We start from the raw sequence: 24,150 nt of genomic DNA on the forward strand, positions 1-24,150 counted from the left end.
CTAAACAAAGATAGATAGTATTTTGATTAGGCAATAAGAATGCCATCTAAGGAGAACAATAACAAAAGGCCTACTTGTGAAGTTCAGAGGGGTTCATGAATATGAAAGACCTCTTGAAAGAATTTTAAAAGAATTTTAAAACACCAAAGAAGGAGGAAATGGAGGAAAAATATGAGTCATTCTTGATAATTACGGAAAATTGACTGAAGAAAACAATATCTTCAAAAGTAAAATTAGTCCAATGGAAAAAGAAATCATACCTTTTAAAGTATAATTGAACAAATGAAAAAGGAAATCTTTAAAAATGAAAATTAACAGTGGGAAAAGGAATGTAACTCATTAAAAAGTAAAATCTACCAATTGCAAAAATATAATTCATGAAAAAGTAAAATTAATTATAAAAGGAAACATAAAAATGAACTGAAAATAAAACCCTAAAAACTAAAATTGAACAAGTAGAAACTGATGAATTTATGAGTCAACAAGATTCCATCAAAGAAAACCAAAGTTTGAAAAAATAGAAGGAAATATAAAGTACCTCTCAAGAAAAATGATCAAACTGGAAAATAGACTGAGGAGATATAATTTAAGAATTATTACTGAATATGACTGAAAAATCACAATCATAAAAAGAACCTAGACATTATCTTTCAGGAAATGATTATGGAAAACTGAACTACTGTCCTAGAACAAGAAGACACAATAGTACTTGAAGGAATCCATAGATCACTCTCAGAGATCCCCCCCAAAAAACTAAGGAATGTTGTAGCCAAATTTCAGAATTCTCAGTTAAATAAGAAAATATAGCAAACAGTTAAACAAAGGCAATTTAAATACTAGGGAGCTACCAGGATTATTGAGGGCTTACCAAGCTCAACATTTAAAGAATAGGAGGGTATGTAATAGTAGATTTTGGATACCAAAGGAGCTTGGTTACAAGCATGAATCATCTCTCCTGCAAAATCCAGCAAATTCATTCTGGGAAAAAAATGTGGATTTTCAACAAAATAGAGGACACACTTTTATAAGAATTGAATAGAAAGGCATATGGAAAGGGGAAACTATGTTCATCAATAATTTTAATCTAAGTAATCCTTACCTGGGAAGAAAATATTTGTAACTCTTTGGAATTGTGTTTCTTTTAGATTAGTTAAAAGAAGCAGACTTACACAGAGGATGCAGATATAGATTGATCATGAAAATGATGATGCTTTACCAGATACTTTAGCTCATATTTCTATAAGAATAGTTGGAAGGAGTGTATGTGGAAAGAGGATAGGATAAAAATTAATTATAATTTGATGATGTTTATAATTCTTGAGAATTATATTTCTAATGGGACAGTTTAGGGACAGTTTTGGTCAGAGGCTATGAAAATGAAATGGTTGTGAGTCAATGACAGTTATCAATCAATTAAATCTTGAGAATTGTACTTCTACTTTTTAAATTGTTACTTTTAGTTTTTGCAAGGCAATGGGATTGAGTGACTTGCAGAAGGTCACACAGCTAGGTAATTGTTAAGTGTCTGAGGCCAGATTTGAACTCAGACCCTCCTGACTCCAGTGCCAGTGCTCTATCCACTGTGCTACCTAGCTGTCCCGCCATGTCTATTTTTTTTTTTTGCCAGGCATTGGGCTTAAGTGATTTCTTTAAGGTCACACAATTAATAAATATCAAGTGTCAGAACTTGGATTTGAACTCAGATCCTCCTGATTCAGGGATGATCCTCTATCCACTGCACCACCTAGCTGCCCCTAACATGAAAAGAAGGCTTGTACTAGGAGAAACTAGAAGTCAATGAAGTAGAGGATAAATAACACCATATGAAGAGGCAAAAAGTACCTACTATACTAGAGAGAAGGAAAGAAACGTCTTAGCACTGAGGAAGTATTACTCTTAATAAACTTGATCCAAATTTCCAATTGAGTTTAGAAATTTATATAACCCTACAAGGAAGTGGAGGGGGGAAAGAAAGGGGAATATGGGAGTGGATAAAATAGAGGCGGAAAATGTTGCATACCCTTTGATCCAGCAATACCACTACTGGGTCTATACCCTGAAGAGATTATGAAAAACAGTAGAATCATCACTTGCATAAAAATATTCATAGCAGACCTGTTTGTGGTGGCAAAGAATTGGAAATTAAGTGAAGGTACTTCAATTGGGATATGGCTTAATAAACTGTGGTATATGTATGTCATGAAACATTATTTTTCTGTTAGAAACCCATAAGGATAGGAATTCAGGGAAGCCTGGAGGGATTTGCATGAACTGATGTTGAGTGAGATGAGCAGAACCAGAAGAACATTGTACACCCTAATAGCAACATGGGGTGACAATCAATCTTGTTGGACTTGCTCATTCCATTAGTGCAACAATCAGGCACAATTTTGTGCTATCTGCAATGAAGAATGCCATAGGTATCCAGAGGAAGAATTGTGGAGCTTTAACAAAGAATAAAGACTATTACCTTTACTTTAAAAAAGTTATGTAGTTTTGCTATCCCTTATACATTATTTTTCTTTCTTAAGGATATGATTTCTCTCTCATCACATTCTACTTAGATCAACATATACCATGGAAACAATGTAAAGAATAACAGACTGCCTTCTGTGGGGGAGGGAGGTGGGAAGCAAGATTAGGGGAAAAAATGTAATTTTCAAAATAAATAAAATGGGGGAATGTAAAAGTAAGGGTGAAGTTAAAATAAAAGTTCACACAAAGTAAAAGGGGAAAAGGAGAGAGAAAGTGAAGAGCAATGATTTAATAGAGGGCTAGTCAAGTGGCAGAATTTAGAAGTAAAACTCTGGTAGGAATGATAAGGAGAAAGAAAGAAAATTACAAAAAGAGGAAAAATAGAATGGAGGGAAATACAGAGTTAGCAATCATAAGTATAAATGTGTATAAAAATTCATTAAAATGGAAGAGGACAAGAGAGAAGATTAAAAACAAGAATTTTACAATATGTGGTTTACAAGATACACATTTGAAGTAGATGCACAAAAGGTAGAGGTAATCTTGGAGCAAAATATATTATGTTTCATCTGAACCAAAAGAAATGCAAGGTGGCAAGCCTTATTTCAGACAAAGCAGAGAAAAAAATAGAGCTAATTAAAAATGATAAGAAAGGGAGTTTCTTAAAACATGCAAAAGATAAAGAATATCAATATTAAGCATATATGCATCAAGTGATATGACATCCAAATACGTAGAACAGAAGCTAAATGAGTTACAGGAAAACAAAAAAAAAACAAAATTGTTCTAGGTGGACTTCAACTTTGTTCTCTCAGAATTAGAAAAATCTAACCACATAATAAGAAAGAAGGAAGTTAAGAAGGTGAATAGAGGTTTAGAAAAGTTAGATATGAAATACCTTTGAAGAAAATTCATTGGGTATAGAAAGGAATATAAAGAATGAGTGTAGGGGTGACTAGGTGATGCAGTAGATAGAGCACCTGCCCTAGTGTGAGGAGTACCTGAGTTCAAATGTGGCTTCAGACACTTAATAATTACCTAGCTGCATGTCCTTAGGCAAATCACTTAACTCCTTTTGCCTTGCAAAACCATAAAAAAATGAGTGTATCAAACTATAAATCATAAAATAATAATTTTATCCAAGTCAATGATGAGACATCATACAAAAACTTGTAGGTTGCAGTCAAAGTAGATGTTATAAGAAATTTTTATTTCTAAATACTTAAATTAATAAAATAGAAAAAAGGAGAGCAAAGAATTGAAGATGCAATTAAGAAAGTCTGAAAAAGAATGAATTAAAAATTTCCATTTAAAGAACAATTTAGAAATGATGAAAATCAAAGGTGAAATTTATAACATTGAAATTAAGGAAACGTTTCAATAGTTTCTGTCATTTTAAAGCTCTGAGTTGGTTTTATTTAAAAAATTAATAAAATATATGAACCCTTGGTTAATCTGATTTTAAAAAAGAGAAAAGAAAAATGAATTACCAGTATCAAAAATAAAAAGGGTGGTTCTACCACCAATGAAGAAGATATTAAAGCAAAATTTGGAGCTTTTTGCCTGACTGTATGCCAACAAACCTGACAACATAAGTGAAATGCATGGATATTTACTGCCCAGATTAACAGAAGAAATAATAAAATACTTAAATAACTCCATTTACAAAAACAGAAATTGAAGAATCTATCAATAACCCCCCTAAAAAATCCCAAGCACCAGATGGGCTTACAATTGAATTCTACCAAACATTTAAAACACAATTCATTCTAATTCTATATAAACTATTTGATAAAAAGGTGAAGGAGTTCTGCCAAATTCATTTTATGTTACCAACATGGTGCTGATAGCTAAATCAGGAAATGCCAAATTGAAGAAAATTATAGATAAATATCCCTTATGAACACGGATGCCAAAATTTTAATTAAAATTTAATCAAAGAGAAAAGAAATTATTGCTAGTATAATACACTATTGTCAGGTAGGATTTTTAACCAGAAGTGCAGAATTGGTTCATATTAGTAAAACCATCAGAATAATTGGCAATATCAATAAAAAAGTTAATAGAAATTATATAATTACCTTAAAAGATGCTGCAAAAGCATTTGACAAAATGCAGCCCAGTCTTCCAACTAAAAAGTCTAGTCAGATTAGGAATAAATGGAGTTTTCCTAAAATTTATAATCTTTATCTGGATTATTTTTGTTCTATAAGAACATGAATAGTCAGTCTCTGTAGAAGCATCAAGCGAATTATAGGTTCTGATGCTGAGTGGAGGGAACAGAATCAAGAGAATATTGTACACATTACCAGCAACATTGTGAGTTGATCAGCCTTGATGGATGCAGCTCCCCTCAGAAGTTTAGAGAGCTAAGACAACCCTCGGAGACCTGCTATCGACAGTGATATCCCTATCCAGAGGAAAACAAAGCAAAATCAAACAAAACACACAAAAAACTAAACAGAATCTGAACGAACACTGAATTCAGTTTTTAAAAATTTCTCTTACCTATTTCTTTCCTATTCCATAATTTGTTTTTATTTCCCTTATTCCTAATTCCTCATATCCAAAATGACTAATCTATAAACATGTTAAGCACAAATGTATATGTACAATATTTACCTGAATGTTTGTCACCTCAGGGAAGGCAGTGGGAAAGGAGGATGGAAGGAAATTATGTAACTTCAGAATATATATATGCTTGTGGATGAATATTCAAAACCTTCCATAATATATAAATGGAAAAATAAAATATCAGTTGAAAAATTTATAAGCTTTATCTATCTAAAATCATTAGCAAGCATTATATGTAATGGAGATAAACTAGGGGCATTCCTAATAAGATCAAGGGTGAATCAAGGATGACCATTATCAGCTCTATTATTCAGTACTGTATTAGAAATGTTAGCTTTAACAATAAGAGAAGAAAATAAAATTGATGCAATTAGAATAGGCAACAAGGAAATAAAACTCTTACTCCTAGCAGATGACTGAAAATAAGGGCATACTAAATACTAAAAAAAATCACTTCAAACAATTATCAACTTTAATAAAGTTGCAAAATATAAAATAAAATTACATAGATCATCAGCTTTTCTGTATATTACCAACACAGACCAATAGCAAGAGCTAAAAAGACAAAATCCATTTAACATAATTTTAAACAGAATACAATCCTTGGGAACCTATCTGCCAAGACAAACTCAGAAACTATATGAGAACAGTAACAAAGCACTTTTCATACAAATAAGGTCAGATCTAAAAACTGAAAAAAATGTCATTTTGTTTCTATGTAGCTCAATTTCGTATAATAAAAATAACAATTCTACCTAAATCAATCTTCTTATTCACTGCCATAACAATCAAACTACCAAAAACTATTTTAAAAAGCCGAAAAATATAGAAACAAAATTCATCTGGAGCAATGATAGAAAGATTTTTGAAATTGTTCTTCTCTCTCTCTCTCTCTCTCTCTCTCTCTCTCTCTCTCTCTCTCTCTCTCTCTCTCTTGCCAAAGCTGGAAGTACAGAAGCAAGTCACTTGCTTGATACCAGTAGTAACTGGCATAGAATGTTTAATCTACTTCATTTTTCTGCCCTGGGTTAGTTCTCCCCTCCTTAGACAGTCTAGTAAATGGGAATAATCCATATTGGTACTGGATGTGTTTGTGATACGACAGAAGATTGGATTCAGTCCTACTGCAGTTCAGAACTCCTGATACTCAAAAGATCTGCCTCCTGCAGACCCCCCCCCATAGGAATTATAAGTGCATGTCACCATGTCTATATTCATATATATTTTATTCTTTAAAAATATTATTGGACTTACCTTCAATAAATTTTTAAACCCTATATTACATTTAGGCACTAAACTTATGATCTAGGTAAGATTTAATAAGTGAAATAAAATATTTTATATTTAACTTTAGGAGAACTTTTATATCTGAACCTATTCGTGAATTTACACTCATAATCCCTTAAACTAAAAATCAAACATTATTTTGAACATCACACTCAGAAAGGAAAAAAAAATAACTCTTTTATTCTGCCGACCCCCAAAATCTCTTGACAACTTTTCACTGATTCTTAATCAATGACAGAAAAATAGGGTGATATAAAACTTCAGTGAAAACCATTAAATAAAAGAAAAATACTTTCTATCTCTCTGTCTCTGATTGTGTCTCTCTGTCTCTATCTCTGTCTCTTTCATACACACTCACAAACACACACACACGTGTGTGTGTGAATAGTATTCCCTTAGTTACCAGACTCTTTCCTCCACACCAATTAGAACATGTGTATATGAAATTCTATGAACAACCTAATAAAGTACCTATTAAAGCAAAACAACAACAATGGAGATTTTTTTTCCTTATTATGATGAGAGTGTATGAGATTCTTTTGTTTCCAATAGAACTGTAGCTTAGATCTGTGGGCTTTAAGTTACTGTTAAAAAGAAAAGCCAGAGCCAACACTGTTCTGAGGAATACAACTAAAAACTGACTGAAATAAAAATTTGAGGACAGAGAGAAGCTTCAAAATTATATGCTGAATTGACCTGTATTTGGCAGTGACCAACAGCATCCATGGGGACAACAATGAGTAACACCTGGCAAAAATTACACTGCATGCCCATAGACTTGGCATAAATTACAGATCTGGCAGCGAATTAATGCTTGAGATCAGCATTGGAAAATAGGGCAATTACATCAATAGAAGATAAATTTGGCCCTTACCTTTGGAAATTTGAGTTGACTCGAGTCTACACTGATTACACATGCTCCCTACAAGCATATCTCTTCATACATGTGCCCTCTGACATATGTGAGACTAATCTTGCCTTGTTCCCACCATTATTCTTTTGTTGTCTCTACCTTTTTCTCCCTATAGTGTCTCCCTCCTAAAGAAAATAATAAGATATAGATACAGAAAAGATACAGAGATATATAGGATAGCAAGTTTATGAGCAGTAAGTGAAAGCAGAAAGTGTAGAATGTCATTTTTCATTTATGAATATATGTATGCATGTATATAAATATATATATATATATATTTATATTTACATATTTATGCCAACTGTTTCCAAAAGAGACACCATAGTCCAGTAAAAAGGAAGAAAGGAAGGAAATAAACTTGTATGTAATGCCAGATACTATGCTAAGCACATTATATATTTATTTCATAAATGCTGATAAGACATTATTATTATTTTCCACATTATACAATTGAGAAAACTGAGACAAAGGTTAAATAACCTGCTCAGAGTCACATAGCTATGATACACAGTGTAATTATAATGGATTTGAATGGCAAAACCTCTGACTTTGCCATGAAGCTACAGATATTAGAAAAGCAATAAAGGCAGACTTCAGATTTCTCCACTAATTTCTTTTTCTCAGAGGTACCACCGATATCAGGTATGTCCTTTTGATGCACTCTAATTTGATTTGATGTTTCATAGTATTGCTAATGATTAAAAGTAATATAACTATGATCAATTTTACTTACTAAAATTTGATACACCTGAGTTCAAGTTAAATTTCAGTAGTCATTAGAAATACCAGATAATTAACAGAGGGATACATATTCCTACGAAGTTTTAGAAGAAAATGTTTAACTTCAATGAAACAACTGAAAAAAAATTGGGGGGGGGGCAGCTACATGGCGCAGTGGATAGAGCACCGGCCCTGGAGTCAGGAGTAACTGAGTTCAAATGCAGCCTCAGACACTTAATAATTACCTAGCTGTGTGGCCTTGGGCAAGCCACTTAACTCCATTTGCCTTGCAAAAACCTAAAAAAAATAAAATTTTGAAATGAGACCAATGTCTAGGTTTGAGTTCCCTATTTTGTTTTGCATTATTTTGTTTTGTTTTCTTTAGGTCTGAAATTGTTACTCTGTAGTTTCAAATTGCCTCTTAATTTTAGCTTTAAAAATTTAAAAACGAAGGACCATTCTTTTGAAAATAGCAAAGCTCTCTTCTCTTTAACTTTAAAAAAAATTCCTATCAATCCAGCAGTCCTCATTTTACTTACAGGCAGAGTACATAAAATAATCTACTTTCCTTTGCTATAGATATTGTTACTCAATGATTGTTTTCATTCAGCCTCCTCTTACCTCAAAAGCTTTACTTTTGCGATTTTGTTCTCTCAATCTAACTTCTTTTACTCTCAGGGATTTTAGATCTTGGTATGGTTCATTTATTTAGGATTCTATGATCTCAGAGATTTTGTCAAGGTTTCTGGCCCTTTAAGCCATCACATTATTATTTATTCTGTTGGTTTCATCAATAACTCCAGAAAAGGCCTTTATTGCTATTATCTCAATGGGAGAGCTTGCTCCATCCTTCAACTGCTGAGGTCTGTTATTCTTTAATTAGACATACCTTAAATTAAAAAAGAGGGGGGGCAGCTAGGTGGCACAGTAGATATAGCACCGGTCCTGGAATCCAAAGGACTTGAGTTCAAATCCAGCCTCAGAAACTTAATAACTCTAGGTCTATATCCAGAAGAAATCATAAAAAAACTGAGAAAAGTCCCACATGTTCCAAAATATTCATAGCAGCTCTCTTTGTAGTAGCAAAGAATTGGAAGTTGAGGGGATGACCATGAATTGAGGAATGGCTGAACTTGGGATGGTACATGAATACTATGGAATATTATTGTTATATAAGAAACCATAAATGATAAAACTCTAGAGATGCATGAAATAATGGCTTATAGGATCTCTTGCTGAGCAAAGGGAGTAGAACCATGAGAACAATATACACATTAACAACAACATTGTGAGATGAACAACATTGATGGAAGCTCCTCTCAGCAGTCCAGAGATCCAGGATAACCATTTTAGACTGGCTATAGACTGATTGTGTTATACCCATCCACAGGAAGAATAACAAAACAAAACAAAACACACACATTAAAAAATAACCATTCTAAATCTGATAATCACTTTTTAAAAAATTATCTTTTATGTGTCTCTCTATTTCTCTTAATCCTATTTCCTCATACTAAAAATGACTAATCTGCAAAAGTGTTTATTAAAAATATGTATGTACAATGCTACCCTGAGCATTAGCCACTGAGGAGAGGGGGTGGGAAGGGAGGATGGAAGGAAATGTTGTAAATTAAAAAGATATATGTGCATATGGATGAAAAAATAAAAATAATTAAAGAATAATTGTTTTGCTGTGTGGCCTTGTACAAATCCCTTAACCCCATTGCCTTAAATAAATAAAATTAAAACAAAAGCAAAACCTGAAACTCAGACATTCCTTTATTACAAAATAAGACTAATCAGAAATTCTTTTTTCTTTTTTTGACACTGTGGAGTTTCTCTTTTTCCCTTTGGAGAGTCTTTTATTTACCCTCTTCCCTATACCTCTATCAATCTAATGGAGAAAAAAATATGAATAATATGGAGTAAGGTCTTTCCTTACTTTTCTACTGTCATGTTTGTTTTTTCCGAATTGCCATTTATTGTCATTTATTGTTCCCAGTTACATCAGAAAATAATTTTCAACTTTCATCTTTTGATTTCTACATTTTTTCTATCACCAATGACATTGAGCAATCTGATATAAGTATATATGTGTAGTTGTGTCCATCTTATTTCCGTATAAGTCATGTATTGAGAGAAGAATTAAAACTAATGGGGAAAAAATCTTAAGGAATAAAAAAAAATCATAAAAAGTTTAAAAGTGAATATAGTATGTTTTGCTCTGCATTCAGAATATATAGTTGTTTCTCTGCATGAAGATGGCATTTTCCGTGACAAGTCTTTTATAATTGTCCTTGATCGTTAAATTGTGGAGTAGTTGAGTCCATCACAGTTGATCATCTCATCACTTTGTGTAAATATATATCTAGGTTTTTCTGAAAGATGGTCAATCTTGCTTTCTTACAGAAAGACAGTACTCCATCATTTTTATATAACATAAACTTGTTCAGCCATTCCTCAGCTGATGAGCATTCCTTCAAATTTCAATTGTTTGCCACTACAAAAAGAGCTGCTACAAATATTTTTGTACTGGTGGATATTTTCTCCTTTTGTGATCTCATTGGAATCAGAGTATGCACAGTTTTGTTTTCCTTTGGGCAAAGTTCCTCTCTAGAGGAAATTACTCTCCAGAAAGTTTGGATCTGGTTACCACTCCACCAACAATGCATCAGTGTGCTAATTTTTCCACTTCTCTAACATTAAATATTATCCTTTTTATGTTAATCAATATGATAAGTTCGAGGTGAGTTGTTTTCATTTGTATTTCCCTAACTGGTAATGATTTAGGACATTTTTTATATGAGTATAGATAACTTATATTTCTTCATCTGAAAACTACCTTTTCATATCCTTTGTTATTTATCAATTGGAAAATGATTTCTATTATTTTAAATTTCTCTCAGTTCTCTATATATTTTAGAAATTAGCTCTTTATCAGAAACATTAACTATGAAAATTGTTTCCCAGTTTTCTGTATTCCTTCTAATCATGGTTGCATTGGTTTAATTTGTACAAAAACATTTCAATGTAATCACAATTATTCATTTTGGAATATATATTTTCTAACTCTTGTTTTGTCATATACTCCTCCTCTCTCCATAGATCTGACAGATAAAGTGTTTCTTATTTCCCTAATTGACTTATAGTGTCAACCTTTATGTTCAAATACTGTACTCCTTTCAACCATGTTCTTGATGCTGAAGCAGGAGATTTTTGATTTATCAAATAGTATATTACCATAGTCATTTACTACTGTTTTCTTTGTATGTAATCTATTTCACTGATCCATTTCTTTATTTCTTAGTACCAGACAGTTTTGAGGACTTCTGCTTTAGATCTGGTACAGTTAGGCCACCTTTGAATATTTTTTATTTATTAATTCCATTGATATTCTTTAATTTTTCTTGCTCCAGATGAATTTTGTTACTATGTCTTTAACTCTTTAAAATACTTCTTTGGTGCAATGAGGTATGGCACTGAATAAGTAATTCAATTCAGGTAGAATTGACATTTTTATTATATTAACTTGGTCAACCCATGAGCATTTGAGATTTTCCCAATTGTTTAGGTCTGACTATATTTGTGTGAAAAATGGTTTGAAATTGTGTTCACATAGTTTCTGTGTTTGGTGTGGGAGTTAGATTCCCAAGTATTTTATATTGTCCTTCTACCTCTTGCTGCTAGACTTTGCTCATAGTATATGGATAAACTGGGGATTAACATGGGTTTATTTTATATCTTACAACTCTGCTAAATTTGCTAATATTTTCAAGTAGTTTTTTAAACTGTTTTACCAGGGTTCTTGATGTATACCATCATTAACTTTGAAGGGTGAGAGCTTTATTTCCTTATTTTCTATTCTAATTTATTTAATTTCCTTTTCTTTTATTTTTATTAATGTTGCCATTTCCAATACAATATTGAATAATAGTGAGGATTTTGTACATCCTTGTTTCACTAATGATCTTACTTGAATGCTTCTAACTTATCCCTATTATACATAATGTTTGCTGATGGTTTTACATAGACAATGTCTTATAATTTTAGAGAAAACTCCATTTATTCCTATGTTCTCTAGTGGTTTTTGATAGGAATGGATGCCATATTTTGTCAAAAGCTTTTTCAGTATCTATTGAGTTAATTATATGATTTCTTTTAATCTTGATATAGATATACCAAGTTATCCTAATTGTTTTCCTAATATTGAACCAACCCTACTCTTCTGGTACAAGTCCTATCTGGCTATAATGTATTGCCCTAGGAATAACTTCTTATATTGTTAATATCTATTTTGATTTTTTGCATCATTATTCATTAGGTAGATTGTTCTATAATTTATTTTTTTGTGTGTGGTGGGGTTTAGAAAGCAATGGGGCTAATGAGGCAATTGTCCAAGGTTACACAGCAAGGTAATTATTTAGTGTCTGAGGTCATATTTGAACTCAGGTCCTTCTGACTCTAAGGCCTGTGCTCTATCCAGTGCTCCACCTAGCTGCCTGCTCATACATTTCTTTGCCTGTTTTGACTCTTGGTTTAGTTATCAGCATCATATTGGTATCATAAAAGAAATCTGGGACAACTTTTCACCTATTTTTTTTCCAAGTAGAATGGAAATGAATTGGTCCTTAAATAATTGGAAGAATTTCTTTGCAAATGCATCTGGTTCCGGGAGAATTTTTCATTAGGAAGTTTATCGATTTTTTTTCAATTTCTTTTACTGAAATGTGTTTAAGTATTTAATTTTCTCTATTGTTAAACTGGACAATTTATATTTTTGCAAATACTTAAATTGTCAGATTTAGGTAATACAGTTGGCTATATTAGCTCTGAATTATTTCTTTTATTTCTTTCTCATTGATACTCAGTTTACTCTATTATTTTTTATACTAATGATTTGCTTTCTTTTTTCTTTTTTTAAATCAAATTAAACAATTATATGTTTAATCTACTTATTTTTTTTTCTAAAACCTACTCTTGGATTTGCTTATTAGTTCAATAGGTTTCTTTCAATTTTATTAAGTTCTCCTTTGATTCTCAGAATTTTTTATTTAGTATTTAATTATGTATTACTAATTTCTTATTTTCTAACTTTTAGTTGCATACCCAATTAACCTCTTCTTTCTCTATTTTATTTATATCTTCATTAAGAAATACAAAATTTCCCTCTAAACCTGTTTTGTCTACATTCCAAAAAGTTTTGTATGATGTCTCATCACTTGCTTTGATGAAGTTATTATTTCTATGATTTGTAGCTTGATCTACTCCTTTAAAATTAGGCTATTTAGTTTCCAATTAATTTTTAATCTATCTTTCTGTGACCTTTTATTACAGGTACTTTAATTTCATCATGATCTGAAAATGATGTTTTCATTATTTTTATGTTTCTGCATTTGATTGTGAGTTTTTTTTTTTTACTCTAGTATTTGGTCAGTTTTTGTGTGGGTGCTATGTACAATAAAGTCTATTCCTTTCTTCCTCCAATTAATTCTCTCCAGGGGTCTATCATATTCAAATACTCTATAATTCAATTCATCTCCCTAACTTCCTTCTTGTTTATTTTATGGTTAGATGTATCTAATTCTGAGAGTGGAAGGTTGAGGCTCCCCCACTATTATAGTTCTAACATCTATGTCTTTCTGTAACTCATTTAGTTTCTCTTCAAAGAATTTGGATGCTATATCACTTGGTGCATATACATTTAATATTTTTTGAGGCTTTTGCAAGGCAAATGGGGTTAAGTGGCTTTCCCAAGGCCACACAGCTAGGTAATTATTAAATGTCTGAGACTGGATTTGAATCCAGGTACTCCTGACTCCAAGGCCTGTGCTTTATGCACTACGCCACCTAGTTGCCCCATATACATTTAATATTCATATTACTTCATTGTCTATGGCAACTTTATTTTTTATTTTTTATTTTTTATTTTTTGCAAGGCAATGGGGTTAAGTGGCTTGCCAAAGGCCACACAGCTAGCTTGTTAAGTGTCTGGGGGCGGATTTAAACTCAGGTACTCCTGTCTCCAGGTTTGGTGCTCTATCCACTGCGCCACCTAGCTGCCCTCTATGGCAACTTTAAAGAAGATGTAGTTTCCTTCCTCGTCCTTTTTGGGGGATTGTTTTTGATTTTTGTAAGGCAATGGGGTTATGTGACTTGCCCAAGATCAGAGAGAGCATTAAATGTCTGAAGTCAGATTTGAACTCAGGTCTTTTTAACTTCAAGACTGGTGCTCTATCCACTGCAGCACCTAACTGTCCTAATTTTTTATTTTTTCTGAGATAAGGATTGCTTCCCCTGCCTTCAGCTAAAGTTTAATATATTATGCTCCAGCTATTTGTCTTTACACTATGTGTAGCTGTTTGCTTCAAATGAGTTTCTTGTAAACCACATACTGCAGGAATTTCTTTTTTTAAAATCTTGTCTGCTATCTACTTCATTTGCATTCACTGTTAAGATTACTATTTCCCTCTATCCTGTCTTCCCCTTTTTTATATTTTTCTCTGTTTTGACTCTAACCCTCCTCACCAGTATATTGCTTGTTATCATTACTTCCCTCAATCTACCCTCAGTTCTAATAACCCCAATCTCTTTTGTTCCCCTTACCCCTTTTACTTTTGCTCTTTTTGCCCCCTGATTCATATCTGCCCCCTCCCCCTTTCTCTTTCTTTCGCATTTCCCCTCCTAATTTCCTTTACTATAGGAAAATTTTCTAAAGGCATCTGGTAATGTATGTTCTTCCTTCATTGACACAAATAGACTGAGAGCAAGATTCAATCAATGATCACTCCCTCCCTTCTTTCCTTCTATGGTAGGTCTGTTGTGCCTATTCATGTAATGTAATTTACTTTCTTCTGCTTCCATCTTCATTTTCCTGGTATAATACTTTTTTCTTATTTTAGTTGTTTTATATATATTTTATCCTCACATCTTCTGTCTATGTACACACCTTTCACCTTGAATTTTAAGTAACAAAGCATCATAATCAATTTATACCTATATCCTCTGACTAAATTTGCTCTGTCCCACTGTCCTAATAGAAATGCAATTTTCAAAAGATCCAAGTATTTTCTTCCTCTGTAGAGATGTAAATAATTCAGTTTTATTTACTTCCATTTTTTCTTTCCATGTGCTTTTTTTTTGCTTTTTTGCAAGGCAAATGGGGTTAAGTGGCTTGCCCAAGGCCACTCAGCTAGGTAATTATTAAATGTATGGGACCCAATTTGAACCCAGGTACTCCTGACTCTAGGGCTGGTGCTTTATCCACTATACCACCTAGCTGTCCCTCCATTTTCTTTTTATGAGTCTTTTGAGTCTTGTCTTTCAACATCAAATCATGTTATTTAGTTTGAGTTTTTTTAATCAGGTAACTTGGAAAGTTCTCTATTTTGCTGAAAACTCATCTTTTCCCCTGAAAAAATATGCTGAATTTTTAATAGTAGTTAATTCTTGGTTGTAATCCTAGGTCTTTTGCCCTCCAGAATATCATATTCCAGACACTCATATCTTTTAATGTTGCAGCTGATAAATCCTATATAATTCTGACCATGGTTTTCTGGTATTTAAATTGTTTCTTTTGGACTATTTTCAGAATTTTCTTCTTTTGCTGAAAATTCAGAAAATTAACTACAATATTCATTAGCATTTTTACTTTGTAATTTCTTTGCATTGTCTGTTTGTTTATTGTAGAAAAAAAAATGAGGGAATTTAAATGCAATCTTTCATCAAAAGTATAATGGATTTTAAGAAATGAACAAATAAATATTATAAGTATAGTTATGTTAACATTTTTTTCACCTATGAATGGAATGAATATTACTATGGACACTTAGAAAATGATGTTGCTCATTTGAATGTTAAAAAAGAGTAAGGAATGTAAATTTGTAATTTCTACATTGGAATGTTGTCTAGATACTCAGCTAGAATCCTGATTACAAGTCATTTGAACAACTAGTTTGCTGAACTCATCATTAAATTAGGTATTGGTTCTGCCAAACTGGTGTGAACTGACTGAATCTCATCACTGGACAAATTTGAACTCAAGTCTTCCTGACTCTAAGTACAATATTCTGTTTCCCTAGATTCCATTTGCCATTCACTCTGCTAGAACAATATTTATTTATGGGCTTGTTTTCTCTAATTTTGCAATGAAAATTAATTAGAAAAGTGAATTGATTTGCAGTAATTCTCATTTTCATCAACTTTATTTGAATGCATTTTTAATGGAAACAAGTTATGATCATTAGATTAAAAGAAAGAAAATCAAAATTTCAAATTTACGTTCAGGTATTTTATTTGACTATCATTTTTGGTGACTAAAATTATATTATTATACTATGGGTAATACATACTGGAAACAAACAAGAAGGTACAATCTAAGAATACTAAATTGTTTTTAAAACTGGCAATTCACAATAGAGGACAAATTCAATAATTCAATTTCTATTGAAAAACCAAATATATGCTTATATTAATGTATTTGAAATATTCCAATTGGTTGTTATCAAAATAACATGCTCCAAATAAATTAATGTTTGAAAAACTTTATATATATGCATATATATATATATATATATATATATAAGGTACATATAAATTTTACAATTTTAAAAAAATGAGGCTCAAACACCTTCTAAATTTTAAGGAAATTTATATGCATATGTGTGTAGATTTCATAACTTGACCAAATAATCTTATCTTTGATTTATATCACAAAGTAAGATTAATTTTATTTAAAAACTTGAAATTAAATATGTAATTTAATGTGTTTATATAGTGTTCTAGAAGATTTAAAATGAAATCAAACTCTTCTCTCCCACTCTATACCTTCCATTTGTCCAAAGTAATAACTATCAAACATAACAAATGACATATGAATATAAGGGAATAGTTTTGTGCCAAAAGAAGTGATGGAAATGAAGATTTCTGAAGGGAATATCAGTTGATGCAAAATGTAGTAACAAGCAAGCCATATGATTGCAAAGGTTGCCTCTTGACTTATAGAAGAGAAATGGTATCTACAAGTATAAAGTGAGTTGTGCATTATCTATATGTTAATACTTTGCTGATTACTTTTATTTAGCTGTATTTATTTCTTATCAGGGAGAGTTATGGACAGGAGGTGATATGTGTCAGGAATCATGATGGTTTGCTACTCCATTTGAAAATATTATGTATATTTGTCTTAGTCATATATGATATTTTATCTATATATGTAAGTATATTATCAATAGTGATACAATCATTATTTTCCAATTGTTCTGCCTAAATATGCATTTATATAAATATATGTGTATATGCATATATAATATGTAATAAATAATACTCATCCTAATGAAAATTTATTAGTCATGTTTTTGTCAACATAAATTTCTACAGTTTGAAATAAAACAATGCATATCAATTCAAAGAGTATCTTATGAAACTTTGTCAAAATCAGTTAAGTAACTCTAGAAATTGATTATAGGTAGATCCAGGTTAATTGTTAATCAATCAAGTTGAAATGAAAATGTTGTTTATTAAGATTATCTATCTAGGACAATATCACTTAGTAGACTGGTAAATACTGAAATCATATAATTTGTATTTAGTGAAATCTGTCATATGCATGGAAAAGTTTTCACATCATTGCAACTGATTTTAATTTTATCAAAATGACTAAGATTTAAGGGAAAACTTCTAATTAATAATTATTCTCTATAGTACACATTCTTTGAGAGAATGCAATAAGCTTTGGAAAAATCTTATCTGTTTCAATTTTCCAGGGCTCATTTTCTTCTTTATTAACAGTTGATATTTATAATATTAATATATAAATTTTAAATAACACAATAGATTGTACAAAATGATTTGCCTATATTATCTCATTAGATACTTATTAATGATCTCTCTCTACCATGAATGAATAGAAACTAATTGCTATTTTACATTGAGATCCATTATCCTTCATTATTTCAGAATGAGTTCTTGCAAAAAGTCACATGATTATGTGTATGAAATGAAGGCATTTATCTTCCCTTGGGTCACAGGTTTAAACAGAAATATAATAATACAAGGAGAACCTGGATGATCTCTATTCAGGTATATTTAAAACAGATTTCTACTAAGATTTATGAGGGACTATAGGACTGCTATGATACGTTCCAACTCTGAAATTCAGCACAATTATAAGGTAAAAATTCACCCAATCATCAGCATTTCAAAATCCTATCTCATGCTCTTGTATTTGACTCAATTAAAATTCAACTAACTTAATGTACTTTTGGTAAGCACCTGAATAAAAGAAATATGAAAACATAAAGAAAATATTTTATGCTCTCAAGAAATTTCATTCAAATTTAATAAGAAAAAGATTTCTATCAACTGAGAAGATTTTTAAAAAGTCCCACAGACTGGGTGGGAGTTGAGGGGAAACAGTGAAGAGAGAAACGTATACAGTGAAGCAGAATTTTCATTTTTCGACAACTCAAATGTTGACTCTACATATGTACGTCAGCAGATTGTCAATATCAAAATCAGATTGAATATATACTTTGCAACAAAAGATAGAAAACTCGATGCTTTCAGTTAAAACAATACCCAACTCAGAACATGAACTTCTTATTGAAAAATTTAGACTTAAATTGAAGAAAATGGAGAAAGCAGGCAGACTATATAGCTAAGACAAAAATAGCAACCATTATGAAAATGAAGTAGAAGTGATGAAGTGGAAGTGGAAATGATGAATAGATTTAAGAGATTAGATCCAGTAGATAGAGTACCCAAAGAGCTATGGATAGAGGCAGCACAGGAAGCAGCAACAGAAGAACATTTCTAAGAATGATTTCAAAGAAAAAAATTAGGAATTATTTGACTACCTGAAATTCCTGAATCTAAATTCTATTTACTAAAAGAGCTAAGATATCATATTTCAATAAATCATTAAGAAAAACAAAAATAAAACTATTACCTAGTTCTCTCAGGTCCACAGAGTAGGGAGGACAGAGTCAAGATGGTTGAAGTTCCAAAATCCAGTTCTAAACAAATATAAAATACAGCCTTAAAATGAATTCTGGAGCAACAAAACCAATAAAAGGACATAGTAAAACAATTTCCCACCCAAGACTACTTAGAAGGTCAACGGAAAAAGGGAAAAAGTTTGTCTGAATAAGGTTAGAAAAGGACCACAGTCTAGAACAGGTATCATTCAGGTAAGCCAGCAGCAGGCTATGCCCCAACAAACTAGAGGTGAAATCAGACCTGAGGACAGTTCTACAGGGAGAGACCCTGCAACTCTGGGACAGGTCAGCAATGCAGACTGTGAAGCCCAGCCAACAGTGAAGCCCAGCACTCCCAGTGTAAATCAGGAGTAAAGCCTTGTGCCTCCAGTTCAAGGAGCTTTTGACAGTGTACCCTCTACTTCAAGAACAGAATGCAAAAGTTTAAAAATAGGTTAAGATGACCTAAAAACCTTTTAAAAAACCAGCAAAGAAATTTACTACAGGAAAGATCAAAATAAAAACTCAGGAGAGAACAAAAATGTCAAAATGATGAAATGCCAATGCTCAAAATAAAAATGGAAATGTATCTGAGGCTCTGAAAGAAATAAAGGATTTTAAAAACCAAATCTGAGAAGTAGAAGAAGGAAATCATAAAAATAAGATTCAACAGTGTAGTAAAGGAAGCACAAAAATATGGAAAGAAATGATGTACAAAAATGTACTGAAGAAAACAACTCCTTAAAAAGTAGAATTGCCCAAATGAAAAGGAGGTCAAAGAGTTCAGTTCTTTGAAGAAAATGAATCCATAAAAATTAGAATTGACTCTCCCTTTCCTCACTCCTCCTTCCTTTTGCCCTCCTCTCTGTCTGTTTCTCCCTGTTTGTGGAAGTACCCTGTGAAGTTCTCTCGTGCTTCCTTCAATCATTGCCAGCACCTCCATTAATTCTTTTTTCAGGATTGTAAGTCTTTGGACATGGAAACCACAGCCAAGTCCATTCAGCCCATCCATTTTCAAACTAGTATCTCATATTCCTCACCAAAAATGCTTAAGAATAAGTTTGAAGAGAAATGCAGTTAGGGGAGTAAGTGCATTACACAAGGTCAGTTCATTAGCAAATATTGATTAATCTCCTATTGTTACATGGTACTGGAGTTGAAAGAGAGTATGGATTGAAAAACAAAGAAACAACTACTGCCCATTCATCCCCCTAGGCATATAGTGGTAAAGAATGGAATCCAAAACTAAGACAATATCATGTGCAGTATGACATGAGAGCACCTTGATCCTGGGTGGGGGGGTCTGTACTTCCAACATTGAGAGGAGCAACCATAGTGGAAAAGAGACAGACACATAGACAGAGACAGAGACAAAGACAGAGACAGAGAGACAGGGACAAAGAGAGAGAGAGAGAGAGAGACAGACACACAGACAGTAGAGACACAAAGAAAGAGAGACAGAATTAGTCACACAGACACAAACACAGGCAGATAGACAGAGAGACCAATGCAGGGAGACAGAGAAACAGAGAGACAGACAGAAACAGAGAGATATACAAAGAACAGACACTTTCAGAGAGACAGAGACCGAGAGACAGAGACAAAGACAAAGACAATGAAGGATAATAAATAGGAAATAGAATATGGGAAAATAAACATTTAGCAATCATAATTGTGAATGAGAATGGAATAAATTCATCAATTTAAGGGAAGCAGGCAGAAAATTAAAAACTAGAATCCTACAATATGTTTACAAAAAATATAAATGAAGTAAGGAAATAGAGAGTAGTAAAGAGAGAAGCAGAGATAGATAAAGTCTTAATTTAGAATCATTATGATTAAATTGAAGGAAAAAATGGAGTAGCAATCACACTCAGACAAAGCAAAATAAAAGCATATCTAATTTTTTAAAAAAAATTTAATAAGGAAACTACTTCTTGCTCAAAGTTACCATGGACAGTGAAGTAATATCAATATTAAACAGGTATACACAGCATATATCTTATAAAATTTTAAGGAAGTTATAAGAGTTACAGGAGGAAATCAAAAGCAAATCAACTCGATAAATATAATGAAAAAAATCAAGAACAAAGTTAAAGAAAATAACAGAAATCTTTCTGTTAATTTTAGTTTATTTTTCCAATTACATGCAAAGGCAGTTTCAAAATTCATCCATTTGAAAATTTATGTTCCACTTTTTTCTACCACCTTCCCTTCCCCCTGGCATAAAACATTCCTATAAAAGTTGTACAAGTACAATCATTTTAATATATTTCTGTATAAATAATATTGTGAAAGAGAGATTAAGGGGCTAGGGGGGATCATGAGAAGGAAAGAATAAAAACATAAAGAAGTTTCAAAAAGTGAACATAACATGATTTAAAACTCTGTATTCATCCTCCATAGTGCATTTTCCATAACAGGTCTTTCAGGATTGTCCTTGATCACTGAACTGTTGGGAGAACCTGCATCCATCACAAATGGTCATCTCAAAATGTTTTTTTTTTTTACATGTGCAGAATATTCTCTTAATTTTGCTCACTTCTCTCAGCATGCGTTTATGTAATTCTTTCTATGTTACTTTAATGTCTGGCTGCTCATGAGTTCTTACAAAACACTAGTTCTCCATAACATTTATCTCCCATAACATGTTGTCATTCCCTTAATTTCATTTTTTTTGCCACTACAAACTTAATTTTTAATTTCCCTTACTTTTTAAATGGTAGCATGGAATAATTTAAGGGATCTGATCCTGGGCAAAGGGAGTAGAACTAAGAGAACAATGTGCACGTCAACAACAACACTGTGAGATGATCAACCGTGATAGAAGCAATTCCTTTTAGCAGTCCAGAGAGCTAGGGCAACTAGTTTAAACTGGCTATGGACTATGTTATCCCCATTCAGAGGAAGAAAAACAAAACAAAACAAAACAAAACACACAGAAAAAAAGAACCCTTCTGAATCTGACGAACACTTTAAAAATGATCTCTTATGTATCTCTTTCCCTTAATTAATTCCTCATAGTAAAATTTACTAATCTGTTAACATGTTTATCAAATATGCATTTACAATGCTAACCTGACTGTTTGCCACTGGGGGGGGCGGTGGGAAGGGAGTGTGGAAGGAAATTTAAAATATATGTATGCATATGGACGAAAATTAATTAATTAATTAATTAAAAAACTGCTCACATGCCATGAAAAATAATAAATGTCAGGTGATGGATTAATGTTACCAGTACTATTTCCTGATCTTTTGTTTGGATGTCATATAGAAAAGTTATGCCTCAATGAGAATGGACTAAAAACTCAGATATTCTTCCCAAGAAAAAAATTCTAGGATTACTGCCGTAGCAAGCAAATAGAAGGAGAAAAAAATGAATCATAAAACTTGCTACAAGAACGGACTTTGTGCAGGCATCCAGAACCAAATATTGAAAATCATTCCAAAGATTCTGTCCCAAGATTTCTGGAAGGACTAAACCCTCTCAAAAAATGGAAGACATTTAATTTATGAAATCATCTACTACAGTAGTTGTGATCCCACCCTGTTCTACAATCAATTCACTTCACCTTCAGTGCACATACTTCACAGTTCAAATTTGTAGCTCCTCTGCTGAGCATATTCAGTTTTGCTGCTGTGTACCAAAAATCCCTGGAAAGCAAACAGTATGAGAAAAAAAATAACAGTAGTTATTTATTTACATGTTAATAAAATAGTCTTGTTATAGGAACAAATATAATACCCTTTCCCCTACAAAAATAGAAAAACTTCACAAAAAATAAAGTGAGAGAAAAAGGAAAAAAATTGTGCTTCAGTTACTATCAGAACTGTCTCTGGGATGGATTGCAAAGATTAGCAATATTAAAGAATGGTGGGAAGAACCATGAAGTAATTCTATTGAAGTTAAGAGATTCAATGTAATGTGAGGTGGCCATTAAAATATATTAGGGTTTTGTCCCTCTATAACAACAACTTCAATGAATCTGTGATTACATTAGATCTTGCTCCCTCTTTCAATAAATATCAAAACCCCTCATGGCTATATTATACTTCTCCATATTGCCTCACAGATTTTCTTCCTTCCTTCCTTCCTTCCTTCCTTCCTTCCTTCCTTCCTTCCTTCCTTCCTTCCTTCCTTCCTTCCATCCTTCCTTCTTTCTTTTTTCTTTCTTTCTCTTTCATCTATTTATTTAAATTTATTTATTTATTTTCATCCATATGCATGTGCATATTTCCAGGTTATCACATTTACCTCCACCCTTCTTTCCCCCAATCTGCCCCCGCTCCACAGATTTTCAAAAGGTCTATTCCTGTAGAGATGCTTATAACTTTTATAAATATTTCAGTGATTGCTTTCCAGTGAAGTTATATAATAAGAAATTATGGAAAGACTGGGAAAAATGTTCAGGAAAACTATGCTTTCATGAAAGGATTGATGTTGCAATATGACATCTTTGAGGGCAGAAATATCTTACTACCTAAGATTCAACTTGAATGGCCTAATCTCATAATTATTTAACAATGATCAATTTTATAGTCATATTTCATTCATCCCTGGTTTCTGATACCATTTAGAGATAAAACTGTCACATATTTTTTGTGGGGAGGGGGATTAACAAGGCAATAGGCCAGGTAATTATTAAGTATCTGAGACTGAGGATTTGAACTCAGGTTCTCCTGACTACATGTCTGGTACCCTATTCACTGTACCACCTAATTAAATCTGTCACATTTTAAATTTTACTTTTCTGCTAGAGTTCTTGGTTCCTAGGAAACATCTTTCTATATCTGTTCTTGCCAGAAAGAAACCCTGCATCAAGTGGACCTAAATATCAGAATATAGGGTAGTAATGAAGTATAATACAGATTAAAGAGGTTTTGAGATTTATTAGAAGGGAGAATAAGCTCTAATGTAATCACCAAGTCACTGAAGTTGTTGCCATAGAGAAGTATAAGTCCTAATATATTTTAATGGCTTCCTCACACTACATTAAAGCTCCCAACTTCAAAAGAAGTAATTTATGGTGCTTCCCACCAGTCCTCAATACTGCTATTATTTTCTCACACTGGCCTCTTTCAAGAAATATTTGGTAAACATTAGTCAGAGTAATGAAAGCACTTTACCTTGACTAATCTTTTAGGTTATAGAATACTGTTCATATGTCGAAGTTTTCAGTAACTCTGTATTAAACCATTGACTCTAAC

This window comes from Macrotis lagotis, chromosome 6 (assembly GCF_037893015.1).
Source record: "Macrotis lagotis isolate mMagLag1 chromosome 6, bilby.v1.9.chrom.fasta, whole genome shotgun sequence".
In the NCBI taxonomy this organism is placed as follows: Eukaryota; Metazoa; Chordata; class Mammalia; order Peramelemorphia; family Peramelidae; genus Macrotis; species Macrotis lagotis.